At 48.1% G+C, this 17,599-nt stretch overlaps 1 protein-coding gene and 1 non-coding gene across 5 annotated transcripts in view; one reads left to right on the forward strand and one right to left on the reverse strand.

Moving 5' to 3' along the window:
* The window catches only part of SNX29 (sorting nexin 29), a 497,953-nt gene that overhangs the window by 257,804 nt on the left and 222,550 nt on the right, over positions 1–17,599 (reverse strand). The window lies entirely within an intron of this gene.
* Positions 2,805–2,911, forward strand: LOC112853365 (U6 spliceosomal RNA). Its single transcript, XR_003222904.2, has one exon. It is a non-coding gene; the product is annotated as a U6 spliceosomal RNA (small nuclear RNA).

Below are 17,599 nucleotides of genomic sequence, written 5' to 3' on the forward strand. Positions count from 1 at the left end.
GGGTCTGAGCCCCACACTGGGCTCTGCACTGGCAGCACGGAGCTTGCTTGAGATCCTCCCTCCTCTCTCTCTGCCCCTCGACTGCTCTCACTCTCTCTCAAAATAAATAAAGAAACTTAAAAAAAAAGTAAAGTAAAAACTAAAAATATTAAGTTAATGGCTTCTGCATCACAAACTTCAGGCATTAAAAACCCTAAGAAGTCACAAACTGCAGGTCCGTGTCTGGGGGACTGTGCCCGGCCCTTCCTGACCCTAACTTTTCAGTCCCTCTATCGACCATGCTCCCTCATCCTCCTCTGGGCCTTTGCACATGCCCTTCCATGTGCCCTTTCCTAACTGGAAACTTCTGCCCACCAAAGCCCAGCTTATCCTTCAGGGATTGTCTTACGAGATTCTCCACAGGAAGTCTTCTCGGCCCGGCCCTGCCCCAGCCCAGGTGAGGGCGTTCACTCTAGGCTCCCCGAGCCCTCCAACCCGGCCCACGACACGCTTTGAGAAGACTTCTTGACCTCCCCACATGCCCTCCCCGGCCTCCCGCAAGCCCCACGAGGGACCTCCTGTATCCCAGAGCCCAGGCACAGGGCTGGCACCCAGCAGGTGCTTAAGCACCTGAGGTGGGCTCAGAGCTGTGGGTCTCACCTTTGTCCACCTTTCTCGGAGACGAAATGAGAGCGTCACTCTTGCACAACTGCAAGGCTGGAACACGAAACACACGTGGCCGCCATCACAGGTCGTTTGCTTTTGGAAGACACACACTAATGGTACCTCCCAAGCATGCCACCTAAGGAGCCCAATCGAAAGACAAGCAAACCTAGCCTGGAGACCGCCTGAAAGGGGGACTTTTTCAGCCTTCACTGAGCCTGAAAATAAACAATATTGTAATGCTCTGCTGGGTAAAGCCACTACGAAGTGCGGGTCCTGCTGCGCGTTTTGTAAATGGAACACTGAACCGACGGCTCTCCGGGAGGAAACGGTGCGCCTGTGTCAATCACGGACCATGGGCGCCTTCCTCGTTACGAGTCACTGCTCATTTCAGTCACTCACTTATTCGCTTCATCTGGAAGAGGAGCTGCTCTAAGCAGGAAGGTATTTATTTTTACCCAAAGAATCATTTTCAGGGAAAAGCAGGAGGAAAGAGACCGTGCGAGCCATAGGGAAATGAAGCAGAGGCAGAAAGACTGAACCAAGAATATAGTCTGAAAGGAAAGGGTTCGATCTAAAAACATAAGACACGGAGCCCTGGTCGTGTCCGTTTCCTCGGCCAAATCCTTGCATCTTCCCTTAATTCCCATCGTCCTCGCCCCAACTTCCAACCACTGCACCTGGCTTGCTGAAAGCTGCAGGGGCCAACAGCTCAAGTGGCACAGACCTTGGCCGTCACCAATTCTCTCTCCGCAGTTGGACAATGTAACAAGTTTAAAAGGCCAACTTGATCCCTGTTTAGGACTCTTGAAAGACACTCCATTCTTCTTAAAGCAAAGACCAAATCCTTTCCCGGAACCTGTGGGGCCTGGGGTGCTCTGGGCCGCCCCCCCATTCCTTCACCCTGGGCCCTGACAATACCAGCCTCTCCTCGGTCTTTCTGCCACCTGTTCCTCCTCCTGCTTTGGACTTTCTCCCCCTGCGAGGCAATGAGATAAACCTGGTGTGGAAGGGGAATGCCTTCCTCTTTCCGGTCTGAGCTCCAACTCCTCCTCACCGGAGCTAGACCTGACCCACACCCCAGTCCGCAAACCTGAGTAGATGCGTCACAGCTCTGGTCTTTGACGGTGACCACGGTGGGCCGGGGTCATCGGTCCCAGCACATCACAAACTGGCCCTTCCGTACTGCTGATACTGAAAGGTTCCTCTTTGACTCTAGAACTCAACTTAGCGCTGTTTTTGATCCAAAGACCCCCAAGCTGTGACACCCCCCCAAAAAACGGAGGAGGGACTAGCTCTAATGATAATTAGTTGTCTCCACCAGCATCCTGTCCCTTCCTCACACCATCCAAGGTCATACGTCACAACGTCTGCCAGCTCCACGTCCTTGGAGACCTCAAGAGCTGTGCGCTTCTCCGAAATCAGGCACCACGTGATTTCACACCAAACTTTTTTCAGTGTTAACCTGCAGCAGTCCAAATTACCAACTCCAAGGAACAAGATGACAAGATCAACACGTGGGGTGCCTCTCTCAGTCATCCTCAGAACTTTGCAAGGAAAGTAAGAACAGAAATAAAAACGCAACAGCTAACATTTATGGAGTGCTCTCTATGTGCCAGGCACTGTGTTCCTTATCTTTTGTGGGCTCCCTGAAGTTTCACAAAACTCTACAGAGTGAACACTGTGAGTAAGATCCTTATTTCACAGATGAGAAAGGGGAACCTTAAGGAAATGACTAACACTGTGCCCTCCCCCAACCAACTCATCTCTCTAGAACACACCATCGACCACCAAACCAGCCTGCCCCTAGAGCAGCTAACTCATTGTTTCCCATAAAAGAAACAGAAGCTGCTTCTGCAGGAAACAACTTTTATTTCAGAATTCATTGACCAAGGTCTCCGTCATCATCAGTCAGGAGAGGTGCAAGGGTTATAAGCTAACCTTCAACCACTGGTTTCGGTTTGGGCAGGAAAAAAATAAAAACAAAATTAAATGTCTTTAAGCGCTATACTTTTAACCATGTGGAAGAGAAATTTCCCTTACATATCTAGGAAAAGTCCACATGGCCTGTGCTAGGGGAAACACCTAAGTGGACACTGTCATTCAAAACACAAGCAGATGGAAAGAATTAAGACAAAGTCATCATAACATAGTCACAAGTAGTGCTCACTTCGGCAGCCCATGTACTAAGACTGGAACGATACAGAGAAGATTAGCATGGCCCCCGCACAAAGATGACAGGCAGATTCGCAAAGCTTCCGTATTTTTCTTAGTATCCAAAATCCACAGAAAACTTATCCAACTCAACACCCTAAAACAAATAATCCAGCAGAAGACAGGACTAGACACTCCTCCAAAGAAGACATCCAGATGGCCAACAGACACATGAAAACGTGCTCCACATCACTCATCATCCGGGAAGTACAAATCAAAACCACAATGAGATACCACCCCACACCGGTCAGAATGGCTAACATTAACAAGTCAGGCAACAATAGATGTTGGTGAGGATGCGGAGAAAGGGGAACCTCTTGCACTGCTGGTGGGAACGCACACTGGTGCAGCCACTCTGGAAAACAGTGTGGAGGTTCCTCAAAGCATTAAAAATAAAACTACCCTACGACCCAGCACTACTACGTATTTATCCAAGGGATACAGGTGTGCTGTTTTGAAGGGGCACATGCACCCCCATGTTTATAGCTGCACTATCAACAATAGCCAAAGTATGGAAAGAGCCCAAATGTCCATTAAGAGATAAGTGGATAAAGAAGATGTGGGACATATATACAATGGAGTATTACTTAGAAATCAGAAAGAATGAAATCTTGCCATTTGCAGCTACGTGGATGGAAATGGAGGGTATTATGCTAAGTGAAATTAGTCAGAGAAAGACAAATATCATGACTTAATTCATATGAGGACTTTAAGAGACAGAACAGATGAACACAAGGGAAGGGAAGCAAAAATAATATAAAAATTGGGAGGGGGGACAAAGCACAACAAACTCTTAAATATGGAGAACAAACAGAGGGTTACTGGAGGGGTTGTGGGAAGGGGGGTGGGCTAAATGGGTAAGGAGCATTAAGGACTCTACCTCTGAAATCACTGTTGCACTATAAACTAATTTGGATGTAAATTAAATAACTTTTTTTAATTTTAATGATAAAAAAGAATAGTAAGATTATCAACAATAAAAAAGCCATCTTTTTGCAATCATCAAAAAAAAAAAAAAAAAAGACAGTAGTCACACATATTGGGAGACGGGCACCACACTAGTCAGTGATTGACAGCTCGGTCACAGTCCGCCACAGACAAGGAAGTGTCCTATCAACCTTCTGAGGAGCTCCTCTTATCTCACCATTTGACAGGTGGTAAAACTGAGGCTGGGTCACATCACATCCCAGCCAAGGGCATGCAGCGAGTAAGGTAGAGCGTCAGGATTCGGCCTTAGACTGACCGATTCCATGGCCAAAGCTCTCAACCATCACATAAAGGATCCCCCAAAAAAGGGCAACATTTTTCAATTTAGCTTTACCATTTAGAAGCAATTTTTACACAGGGGGGAAATATCCAGTGCTCTATATCATAAGAAAAATGTGTGATTACCACTTAGGTGGGCCCTCCACCCGAGGCCCCACCAAACATTGTAATTAGATCCACTGGTAAATTGCCACAACAAATCTGGAAGGAGAAACGTGACTGTTCTTTTGGGAACACAAAACTGTCACTTCCAATTAAGTAACAGTAACAAATGGTGAGAAATGTGGCTCCTGGAGCTACGCGCATCTGTGTTTGCACATGAACCAGCCACCCTCCCGTGCGAGCGCGCCCGCATCGTTCCCTCCAGCCGCAGCCAATTCTCAGAGACGGGGGACGGGTTCTCAAAAATGGTAAAACCGTCTTTCATTTACACAATACTGTCCCAGTCAGTACTGAGAGGAAGATTTTTGCTTCTAGGAAGCACAAGAAACTCTGTTTAGCGCATGTGACTTATGTGATTGTATGAAGGAAAAAACAGAATCTTCTTCCACTCTCAGAGCTAGACCCACTTGATCACCCTGAGGGGGCAAGAGGAACCTCCAGGGTCATATTCAGGTTACCCAGCGACCTCCCATCCTGTGAGACCCTCAGCCCCATGTATTCTCAGCTACACATTCATCAACTCATCACAAGGCATCGGAGTTATTATCTGTCTGCAAAGGAGACGCCAGGCACGGGAGAGACACCAAGAGCCAGGCGGCAGAGTGGGAGAAGGCTGGGGCTCAGGGGTCGGCGGGGCCAGACGGGAACCCTGCCCCCAGCACTCGCTCTACCAGCTACGTGACCACCTGGGTGAGGGGACTGGGCTGTGGTTACGTGCAACACGCGTCCCAGAGTGACATCAAACGCGCAGTTCATGCACGTGCAGCTAGCTGCACGCACCGGTGTGTACATGATACACCAGACCCGCACCGAGAGAGAAAGGAGAAAGGAACACCACTACCGGGTGCCACCCCACGTTTCCGCTCGTCAAGCTCGGGCACCAGGACGTGTGCACAAGAGACGCGTGGCCTGCTGCTCCCCCGGAGTGTTGGCGGCCACGTGCCCCCACCGTTAGGAGGCTCCTACTCAACGAGAGGTTGTAGGGCTTGACATTGTGTGAGAGTGTGGGTGCTGGAACGACCCAGCTCTTAAGTGCCCGCCAGCCACCACGTGTGGGCTCTGACTTCAGAATCAACCATCCGTTCCGCTGCCGGAAGCACCAACACCCACAAAATGATACGTTCCCAAGGGATTTCCCAGAACAATTCTAACTACTGGGGGTTCCCACTGTCCACGCTGGTGAGAACCCAAGCCCTGCAAGAGCCACAAGGGACCCTGTGACACTGGGTGCAAAGTCTCAACAGGGATCCTCCGACGTCACCCACGTGACTCACGGAATGCCGTCCACGCACGGTAACGAGCAGGGCTTCCGGGGGCTGGCGATCCCACCCACATCCATGAGGACAGAGCCGACCCCGCCATCAACGCCCTCGGAGTTTTCTAAACGGACCCAAAACCCGACCGAACAACTGTTTAACCCAATTAAATGCCCAGGGGTGTCTGGGCCAGAACAAAGGCCCAAACAGGCCATCAGCATCCTTGAACAGACAAGAGGCATCTCTTGAGCCCACCAGTGACTTGACTACAGAGCCTCTTACTGAGAGGCCCGGCCAACCCTCTCTCAGGAACACAAAATGCTACCCCAGGTTGTGGAATCAGGTGCTGGAGAAACACGAATGACAGGGAAAAAAATCGTAAAAATTAACTCTGCGTTTTGACAGCGGGGCCTGTTTCCACTGAACCTCGTGCTTCAGCTGATACTGACCGGCCTCCTCGAAGCCTCTGTTTTTCCTCCTGCCTCGTGCACCCTTAACCTCTGAGGTCCTGACGGGATTTCATGCGGACCGACCAGCAGCACCTCGCTCGGCTCTGCTTGACCCTTACATGGAATCAGCCATCAGGAGAGCTGGAAGAAAGTGGCAAGATCTGGATTCTCTACCCGTAACGGAAGACAGCCAAGGCAGACGTAGGTCAACTCTGGGATCGATGCCCTTCTTTGTGAAACTCAGCGGCCCAGGGCTCCTCTAACCAGGGATGGGGGAGAGGCAGCTGCTTTCCAGAGAGAAGACCAGAGGACAGCAAACATCCGTGCTCACCGGATTTGAGGTCGGGACCAAGAGGAACCCCCTGTCCTGAAACGTCAGGGTGCTGCTGGCTTCCTCCGACAGGCACCTGGCCTGCCCTGGGCTCTCTCGAAGCACGCTGCTGGAGAGCGCTGAGCTGCTCGCAAGAGACTGTCATGGGCAGGTGCTACGTACTAGAAGCACAGACCCCATTTCCTCAACTTCTGGGGAAAGAACACCCAACTTTCCGGCACGTTCTAGGTACTGGAAGCCTGGATCCCATTTTCTCACCTTCTGGGAAAGAACACCCAACTTTTGTCTGGAAGGCCAGTTCTCCCCAACCTTCCCTCACCACGGATTCCACCCAGGGCCTGACTCTGGCCCTGGGCCAAGGCTGGCACGCAAACGGGGCTGGGCCAACCAAGGCGTGCGGTCTCCCAGCCAAGTGCTGGTTCCAAGACGCGCACGCTCGGGTCAGAGAAGCTCCAGGAAACTTGTGCGCAGCCGTGCGATGCCGATGCAGGGGCTCTCCCCCTAGGCCACACTGGACGTGAACTAAAATGGCCCAGGTCCCAGAACTGCTGCAATCATCTTATATTCAGGAGGGGAGCCTGGCCTGTCTGATGATGGAGCCAACGTGGAGCAGAAGCAGGGAAACGCTGAGACAGAGACAGAGACAGAGACAGAGAGACGGAGGCAAACAAGGAGAGAAACGAACACTTACAAATAGCCATACAAGCACACACAAATTAGGCCCTAATAATAGCCGGTCCTTGACCAAGCAGTGCCTAAACCCAGAAAACTTGTTACCTAAGTCATCAATAAATTCCCTCTTAATATAAAACAGTATTAGTAATTTTTAGGGTTTCTTGCCTTAATACAAAGTCAACTTCCCCCGCTCCACAACAATGACTTCCACAGGACCACCAGGCCAAGCCCAGGCAAGAATTTTAATCAATAATCATTAATCCTCTTAAAAGCCACCTAGGCATGTTATGAGATCACAACTGGAATCCTCATTATTTTTTTAATCTGACCAAATTTTAAAGCTTATCTTGACAAGGAGCAAATAAAAGGTTCTTTTTAAAAGAACACTGAATAGGGACTTGTTCCCACCCACGCACATACTACAAGACTATATTAACATGCTACGGTATGGCCTCAAGAGTCCATCAACAGATTCAAGGCAACAGAAAGATACCAGACACAGACCCTAGAATGTTTTTTTTTTTTTTTAAGTTATGAAAAAGACAGAAAGGAAGCATCACAAACCAAGGGAGACCAAGTGTTAGTGAACAGCGCAGAACGAAGTAACTGCTTAATTAGCGAGCTGGAGGGAGACAACGGGGACCAAGTCAGAATCTCTCTCTACTTCTAACACTAAAATAAACTCCCAATGTATTGCAGAGACTTGAAAATTTTAAGTAAGTCCAAGAAGTAAACACTCGTTCTCAGGAGCTGTAACAACCTTCCAAATCAACAGACAAAATCAGAAAGAAAAGTCCAACAATGTGATCAGGTGAAAAATTTTAAATGTTATATAGGTCAAAACACATGACACAGATGGGCGCCTGGGTGGCTCGGTCAGTTGACCATCCGACTTTGGCACAGGTCATGATCTCACGGTTTATGAGTTCGAGCCCCGTGTCGGGCTCTGCGCTGACAGCCCGGAGCCTGGAGCCTGCTTCCGATTCTGTGTCTCTTCCTCTCTCTGCCCCTCCCCCACTCTTGCTTTGTCTCTCTCTCCTTCAAAAATAAATAAACATTAAAAAGGGAGGGGAGGGGCGCCTGGGTAGCTCAGTCAGTTGAGCATCTGACTTCGGCTCAGGTCATGATCTTGCAGTTCGTGAGTTCGAGCCCCGCGTCGGGCTCTGTGCTGACGGCTAGGAGCCTGGAGCCTGCTTCTGATTCTCTGTCTCCCTCTCTCTCTGCCCCTCCCCCACTCACACTCTGTCTCCCTCTCCTTCAAAAATAAATAAACATTAAAAAAAAAAAAACACATGACACAGAAAAATGAAGGGAAAACAAGTATTTGCCACCAAAGTGGCCACGTGTTACCACAATTCTTATAAATATGAAGCACAACCAAATTATAAAGAGAAAAGCCTAAAGACGTGGTAAGAAAAAAACAATCAAGACCAGCAACAAACGGACTCTTCACACCAACAAAAACAACCATAAACGGTTAACACTTGGGGAAAATCCCATCGCCACAGACACCCAAGACGTGTCATCCGATTAGCAAAGTGGAAATGCTACCACCCCATGTGGGAGAGAGGGAAGCAGAGCAGGCGAGCACACGAAGCCCATGTCGACGCGCTCCTGCTGGAAAAGTGCTGGCCATCTCTGTCAAGGGCCTTGAATGGCCCAGGGACCCGCTTTGTAGGAGCTGACCCTAGAGAAATCATTGGAGTCACATACGAAAATGTGCACAGAAAGATGGTCACCATACGGGGCGTCTGGGTGGCCGAGTCGGTTCAGCGTCCAACTCTCGGTTTCGGCTCAAGTTGCGATCCCAAGGTCATGGGACTGAACAGCATGTCAGGCTGTGCACTGAGGGCGGAGCCTCCTTAAGACTCTCCCTCTCTGCTCCTCTCCCCCTTCTCATGCTCTTAAAAAAATATTACAAATGTATGTGTATATACATGTATGTATAAATGTATAATGTATAAATATATGTATAAATATGTGTGTATGTGTGCGTGTGGATAGATACAGATATAGAGACACAGATACAGAAACAGACGAGGGTCAGCGTAACAATAAAAAACAACTCCAATTCCAGGCCGTAGCAAGGAGGAGACGTGATGTGGCCACACAGACTGCTAAGGAAAAACATTTAACGACATGTAAAAATGCTCATGATGTAATCCCAAGTAAAGTGAGAGAATTCAAAATGATATACATAGAATGCCCCAAATTTGTTTCACACAGACACACAAAGATAAAAGACTGGAAATAAGCACTTCGAAAATGTGAACAGTGGCTCTAAACTAGTGATGAGATTAAAAGCGGTTTTTTTCCTCTCGTTGTTCTGGTGCCTGCTTTTAAAATTCTAATGAACGTACAGCTCTCGGCAATCAAAATACACACACACACACACACACACACACACACACACACACACACACACACTTTTCAGTACAAATAGCCTTGGTTTAGTAAGTCCACATTCGCTGGCTAGCTCCTGGGTACATAACACCGAGCTAGGTAAGCTCTGGGGGACAAAAGCGAATCCTCCAGTCTTCAAGGAGCTTCGAGTGCAGGGAGCTAGGTACAACCCAGGAAATGGGGTTGAACGATTATCAAGCCTGCTAGCCAACCACACACTAAATGCCGAGGCAGACGTCAGCTCCGTCTGGTTACCCACGTGCCACGCGCTTAACATGCTCGCTGTTCGTCTTGGTACACAGCGTCGCCCGATGAACGCTAGTTACCGCCAGCAACCCCTCTACGGCCAGGGCAGGCCAGCGTGCCTCCTTCTTCTGTCATGGCAGAAGCCCAGCCTTATTCAGGAAGGCCGTGCTCCAGGCCAGAAGATCGCGTCACACCTCCCTTACGTGAGTGGTGCCACTAAGAGACACCAGCCAGTGAGCTGTAAGCCCCGGTTGTTAGATGGGGCCTCCAGGAAAGCTCCTTAACCTGAGGATGGACAGCAGGCATCACCATCAGCCCTGTTCACGCAGACGCGCGTTCAGACGAAGACTTTTAAAGTCAATACTCGCCAACCGAAACGACTGCCTTTCTTTTTCCAGTCCGGTCTTTTGGACAAACCAACAACAAGCAGTAACTGCTGGAACACACCTGATGGATATTTATTTAACAAGATTTGTGTCGGATTGATGCGAAAAAAGCGGACATGTAAAATCAAAACCTATAGTACTGGGAAATATATATGTAAAGTAGTTCTGAGTTATCTCTGAGACCAGAGGTAGCTGTATTCAAGGGAGAGATCAGTTATTAAGTCACGCATATCCCTCCCTATCCCCCCCAGCGCAGACACAAGTCCTACGGAAAAAGAAAATTGTACTTTTCCAATAACCCCTAAATTGTTATTATTTCCAAATCCTTACCTGCTTCTCTTCAGTTCCCTGAGGCTTCTATACCCTGCCAAAAAGAACTGGGAACATAAATCAGAATCTATACTCCAAACATATACATATACACCCAGATCAAATTTACAACCTAGGTTTTCACCCACTCTCTATTATGTTTAAGTTTTTCTGTTCCAAACACTGATTACTTTTCCTTTCAATAAAAGAAGTGTGGAGTGCAAATCTGTTTTACCCAGAGGCTTTTCCATTCCTTTCCCGTGGGTTAATTTGAGGCTTGCCACTCAATCAGAAAGCAAGAACCCTGAAGAATATCCCAACATTGCTCAGGTGAAAATATATCAATACAGAAGAGTAACACGGGAAAATGCAAAGGCAGAAGCAGTCATTTCCATAATAAAGCTCCTAACGAACTCTGGCAGGGGTACACACAGGAAAACTTGCCCGCGCTGATCCCACCCGACATGCCAAAGATGTAGCTCAGAAAGTGCAAAGGCATCGCTGCGGCTTCGTAACTGAATCTCAAATTAAGTACCGGAGGCCTAGGGGACAGGCTCGCACACGGCAAGCTGCAAACCTGAGCACTGTGCCAGCTGGTTCCGGAGTGCCTCCTGCCAAGCCGGGGGCGTAGCAGGGACGAGGAATTCAACAGTTTGTGTCTAAGTTCCCCAAACTTCTAAAACACTAGAGACAACCAAAGAGAAGAAAGAAGGAAAGAAAGAAATGCAGAGAGAGGGTCACTTCCGGTCACCTGTTGTAGCCATCTGATGGGGTAAAGTGGAAGAAAAAGGTAAGGAATAATGAACAAAGAGGCACGGCAGAGAGAGAGAAATACTTCGAGAGAAATAAAAGAGACCAAGCCAGGGGCACCTAAAGAGAGGAAGACACAGAGGAGGAAGGGGAGGAATGAGAGAAAGACAGGTGCATGCACACACTCAGAGAGACCGGGGGCGGGGAGAGGGGGGAGAACAACAGTAACTGAAAAACAAAGAAGGGACACAGACATGCCACGTGAGGAATCGAGACCCAGAGGAAGCATTGCATCATTCGGTCATGTGGTCAACAGGTATGTTCCAGGCGCCCGCTACATTGCTCAGAAGGGAGACCGCTGTACCCGAAATAGCGTGTGTCCCCGGCACAAGAGGTATGTCCACGTAGCACAGTGGTGAGTCCAGAGGGGGAATGAACAATTCCCCAAATGAACCCCAAAATCATTGGGCCAGAGCCAGAGTATTTACTCTCCAAATAGTGAATCATTCTGAGGCGTAATACTGCAACACTGATTTTTAAAACAAACTCAATTAGGCAAGACACCAAAAATATGAGGGCTCAAATAACAACAACAAAAATAAGAATCAATGAACTCCATCCAAATCAAAAACCAGTGAGCTTCAAGGATACCAGCAAGAAAGTGAAACGAGAATGAGAGAAAATATTTGCACATCATGCATCTGGTACGGGCCTACTGTCCAGAATATACAAATAACACACAGTCAATAAAAAATACAGCTAATTGAAAACCAAAGGGCAAGGGTTTGAAGGAACAGCTCTCTAAAGACAATACACAAATAGCCAGAAAGCACGTGAGAAATCACCAACATCACTAGCCATCACGAAAATGCAAGTCAAAACCACAATGAGACAGCATTTCACTTCCACCAGGACATCTATAGTAAGAGGGACAGATGATAACACGAGCCGGCAGAGACGGGGAAGAACGGGAATCCTCATTCGCTGCTAGCGGGAGGTGCAGTTAGGAAGACAGGGGGGCAATTCCTCGACAAGTGAAATAGTTACCATGTGATCCAGCAACGCCACCCCTAAGGGCACACCCAAGAGAAATGACATGTCCACAAAACAACTTGTGCATGAACATTCAAAGCAACATTGTTCACGACAGCCAAAGACAGTACCAGAGTCCGCAAAGGAAGAATGGATAAAGAAAATTGCATACAGCCATGCAGTGGAATATTATTTAGTTGTAAAAAGGAACAGAGTACTAAAACGTGCTATGATTTTGGATCAATCTTGAAAACATGATGCTAAATCAAAGAAGACAGACACAGATCATACCATTCAATTCATAAGATAGGCCCAGAAAAAGCAAATCCATAGAGACAGAAAGTAGATTAGTGGTTGCCTGGGGCTGGAGGGAGGGGAAGGAGTGTCTGCTTCCAGTGAGAAGACAGAACTGGAGCAGAGAAGCACATAAATGACAACACAACTGCAATCCAGCTAAGGGTCACCAACAACCCACCCACGTGCTGGAGAAATCATCTGTCCCTGCGCCTTCTGACTGCCCCGACCCTCAAGCCTTGTACCGTCGGCTGGGGCCTACAGGCCAGTCAGAAAGGTGAAGGAGTTGGCTGGTTTTGATTTCCTGGGAGGTTCAAGCAAAGACTATGGTCAGTGCAAACGCCCTGAGAGGCAAAGTGGTGTGGTCCTGTAATGGGAGGAAGAGACCAGTCCAGGGGGCTAGAGCGGAGAGAGAAGGTGAACAGGTGTGTGGATGTGGGGAGGGGGCTGAAGAGACCACAGGCCGGCCTATGCTGAAGACAGCGGAGATCAGGAGCCATGACAGGGCAGTGAAGGGTAGGACTCAGGGACACGATGGTATATATCGATTTGCATGCTAAAAAGACCAGAACCCATCAAGTTATCTGAAAGAATCAAACAGGTGGTAGACATGAACGCACTTCATGGACTCTGGGCACCTCCGTGCGAGACGGGGAACCAAGGAGAAAAACTCAAGAGCAGAGTCCGCCCCAGGCAGTGCAGGGCTCGGCTTGAACTGGCTCAGCTCTTCGCATCTTCGCAAGGACAGTTCTCAGGGAACAGTGAACCATACCCGCTCTGCAGAGCGGGGCGATAAAGCTCAGCAGAGTGGCCTGCCCAAGGCACAGAGCTCAAAAACGGGCACGGCCTGGACCCAGCTGGCAGTCAGCCTGATCCCGGAACCTCTCCCCTCAATGCCTCTAGGGCTCACACAGCAAGCGCTCATTACGCGGCGGCGGTCAATCCGCACTCCTCCTGCTCCAAGCCCCTGCTTTGTTCCTACAGTCAAGGGTTTCACAAGGCAACTGGGGATCAGCACCCTGGGAGCTTAGGGAGAATGACGCTCCGGTCAGTAGCCAGATTTCCTTCAGTCTCAGCCACCCACCGTGAGGCTCAATGGGAGATTACGAACCAGAGCTGTTCTTTCGTTCACCAAAGGAAAAGTGAGCCCAGGATTCAAGGTTTTAAACCACATCCACTACGGAAGTAATTATACCATGAGAAAGACGGCAGGGGGATTTCAACATGGCTTTACACGTCCTTTCCCCCCTTAATGACCATAAGCCTTTGTAAGTCCCTTCAAACAAAGGCTTGAAGGTTTCGCTCTCAAAATCCTGACCGTCCGAGTGCCTACACCAGGCCAACTGCTGAACACCCAAACCGAGGACATTCCAGAAGGGGAGGAGAAGTTAGAACTATGCCAGACACTTGAACGGGGAACGGACTAAAACAGAGCCAGCTACTATTGTGCTATAGGGTTAATTCACAAAAGAGGCACAGCTGGTTAAAACACACAGCCAGCAACTTTACTGATGCCGAGCCCTCATATAACCCCTAGGAAAAATTCTTCTACATGCCAAGGAAATGAGCTGGCAATTCACCAAAAGGAAATTCAATTTATAAATACAGAGAAAAAAAAAAAGTATTCCATCTCCATAGCAACTCAGGAAATACAAATCAAATACAATCAGTTAGGTTTCTGCCTGATGGTGTTTAAATGGTAACCATTCATTAATGCGGCAGAGAGCGGCCAACTAGACCTGTTTCTGGGGACACTTTCAAATGGATAGATCGCCAAAGAGCAACATGGCAATCCATCACAGGAGCCAGAAAAAAACATGCCATTTCACCCAGCAGTTGTATTTATGGTACCACTCCTCCTAAGTAACTAGAAACATGGGAAAATTCTGTATACAAAAGACATTCTCTGCAGCATTTTTCAGTAAAATAACGTTTAAAAAAAAAAGGTCTAACACAATAGGAAACTGACTAAATAAACCCTGGTCTATCCTCTAGATCTAATAATATGCTGTTGTTAGGAATTGGGAGTTACACAGTCTATGAAAGACTTAAAAATTCTTGAGATGGACAATTACAGAGAAAAGCAATGTTCAAAACTGCATGCACGGTGTGAGTTCAATATCTTTTTCAAAGTGTTAGCGGGAGGAAAACTCTTCTGAAGGAAGTCCTGTTTTATTTTCTCTAATGAAGTGGCATAGTGTGGCAGCAGAAGACCAAGCTCTGGAGCCCAAGAGAGTCAACGTTGTACCCTATTTAATCAACCTGGTTAAAGAGTGTTGTCGTCAGCCAGTGTAACCTTTAAATGACTTGTTGCAAGGGAAAACTCAACCCTTATTCTTAAAAGCCGCTGACGTTACTCACAGCCCAAATCATTCCCAAGGGATAGAGTAATACTTTGGGTTTGGCTTTCTATTTTTCTCCAACCTAATTCAAAGATCAGCGTTTGGGGCATTCAACGCCTACCGACTGTTCATTTGTCAAAAACACAAACGCTGACATTGGTCCACGTGCAGGGTTTTTTTTTCCCCCAGTCTATCTCATAGGAGGTTGGCATTTCCAAGAAAGCTGAATGGGCCCTCCCAGCATTCAGGCAAGGATGATGGACCCATGTGCAAAGCAATCCAGTTTCCAAAACAGAGCTATCACTAAACAACGCAGGTTAGTTGGATTATGCGATCCTGCTACCATGTTTAAGGATGAATCTTTCCTCACACTGCTGATGGACTGGCAGGTGGGTTACTCATGAGAATGCGATTATTTGTTTGAAAAATCAAAACTATTTTTGCAAGTGATAAATCACTGCTTGACTCTTTGCCCACACAGAAAGTTGCCAAAAGCAACTCTGTTTCTTAAGTTTAAGAACAAGTTCCCCATCCAAAGAACAGCACCCTTGAAGTCATCTTTCAAGGTACGTTACAAACAAATTTGAACAAATGAAAGCTAACTTTTAAAGTTCTTTGGTTTCGATTTTTAATTTGGACATCCCAGAACAGGGGTCTGCAAACCATGGCACTCAGGCGAAATCTGGGCTGACAGTGTTTTCGTAAATAAAGTTTTATTGATATCCAACTATGACCACACATTTCTAGAAGGTCTAGGGTTGCTTCTGTGCCACAACAGCAGCGGTGAGTAGTTTTCATAGAGGTTTGTGTGGCCAACAAAGCTGAAAATGTGTACTAACTGGCCCTTTATATAAAACATTTGTTGATCCCTTTCCAAGAAAGAATCAAGGCAATTCACATGAGTCACCCTTATGGGTCCAAATAGACTTCGTAGGAGACAGGACTGGGCTACGGGTGGAGGTCTCAGCAAGAGACAGCAATAGCTACAGAAGTCAGAGGCAACACAATTCATCCGTTCGGATTTGGCTCAGGGCACACCCCATGGAGACTGACTGTTCACCCAAGAAAAGCAGACCCCCTACTTCAAATGCTAGGTAATTTACTGATAGGAGATCTCTGTGCAACACAGAAAGTATCTTACTTGATTGAGGAAAAGGTTATTTGAATGTCTCAAAAGATACCGTTGTTCAAAGGAAGTAAGATAAAAAAGGGTAAGAAGAATAGGGTATTTGGGGCTATTTGATGTGGCCCACTGGGAGTAGGTAACTTTAAAAAGTATCCTAGTATTGAAATAAAATCACTCTGGATCTGATGAGCCACTTGACCTCAGGAAGGTCAGACCTCTGTTTCTTGGCTTTATTGTGTACATAATGTGGAAACCACGTGAGACACGGTTCTGGGTCCAAACCAAGCCTAAATTTTAGGACTGTCCTCCACTCTCATGATCCATTCATGCCTAAGCCCAGATTACATTTACTAAATACTGACAATGTGCCAGGCACTGTGATGGTGCTGTGGGTACAGGGCCAATAACGCAAACAGAATTTCTGCCACCATGGACCTTAGACCCTAAGCAGAGAGACTGAGAACAAGTCAAACAATAGATATATAAAAACCAATTGTGAATTATGACAAGGGCTCTGAAGCAAACTACTGGGATGCTGAGATAGAACGATGGGGGCTGCCTGACGACGACAGCCAGAGAGGGCCTATCTGAGAAGGTGACAGGCCCAAAGCCAGCCCTGACAGATAAAGAGAAGCCAGCCACATAAGGCATTGGTTGGAGAGAGGGGGAGAGAGCAACATTCTCTTTATTTATGCATTTGTTTGTTTATTTATTTTTGAGAAAGAGAAACAGACAAAGAGAGAGAGAGAGCATGAGAGGGGTAGGGGCAGAGACAGAGACGGAGACGCAGAATCTGAAGCAGGCTCCAGGCTCTGAGCTGTCAGCACAGAGACAGATGAGGGGCAAGATCATGACCTGAGCCAAAGCTGGACGCTTAACTCACTGAGCCACCTAGGCGTCCCAAGAGAGGAGCATTCTTGACAGTGTGGATACAGGAAGCACAAGAAGACTCAAGGACCTGCTGTGGCTCCCTGGTGTGGCCACTGGAGGGGGTTAACTTCCACAAGCAGCTCAGGCTTGGAGACGAGCCTGCCGGGGCTCTGACCGCCATGTGGCCTCAGGCCAATCAAAACTCTGCCCTCCTCGGCTTTCTCACACGGACAGCGGAGACACCTAGGGAGACGGTGACTTCGGTATGTCCCAGCTCTGCAGCACACCGAGTGGGCGTGCTCCGAAGACAGATACAAACAAGGCCAGAGGGGCAGTGATGAGCAGGCAAGTGCGGGAAGAGACCCAAGACAGGGCTAGGAGGTGACCAGGGCCTGGTCAGGCACAGTTTTACTTTATTGGCAACGGCAGGTCACTAAAGGGTTCTAGGCAGGGCGGTTTTGTATGTTTCAAGGAGGACTCTAGGTTGTGGAGAGGAGGAAAGAGGGGAAGCAGGGGACCAGGATGCTGCTGTTGTCCAGTAAGAGAGAAGTGTGGACTGGGGTGAAGAGGCTGAACGTGACCTCACGGACCTGCTCTGAGCAGCTGGAAGCAGCCGCCTGGACCACTGCTCTGAGAAGAGCTGTGAGGTGCAGACAGGGCTCACTGGGAAGAAGTATCCAGTGTGATTAGTGATGCCTGCTCCAGGAACAGGAGGAGAAACAGCAACCTGTTTCCGTACCTGTCCTCCATTTACAGAAACTTCCAGTAGTGTTTCTCGCACGGTAACATGCTGGCAACTCACCTGGAGATCTTTACTCAGAGCACCGATCCTAAGAGAATGGGGCT

The sequence above is a fragment of the Puma concolor genome, chromosome E3, assembly GCF_028749965.1.
Source record: "Puma concolor isolate L17-30 chromosome E3, mPumCon1.1.hap2, whole genome shotgun sequence".
Taxonomy (NCBI): domain Eukaryota; kingdom Metazoa; phylum Chordata; class Mammalia; order Carnivora; family Felidae; genus Puma; species Puma concolor.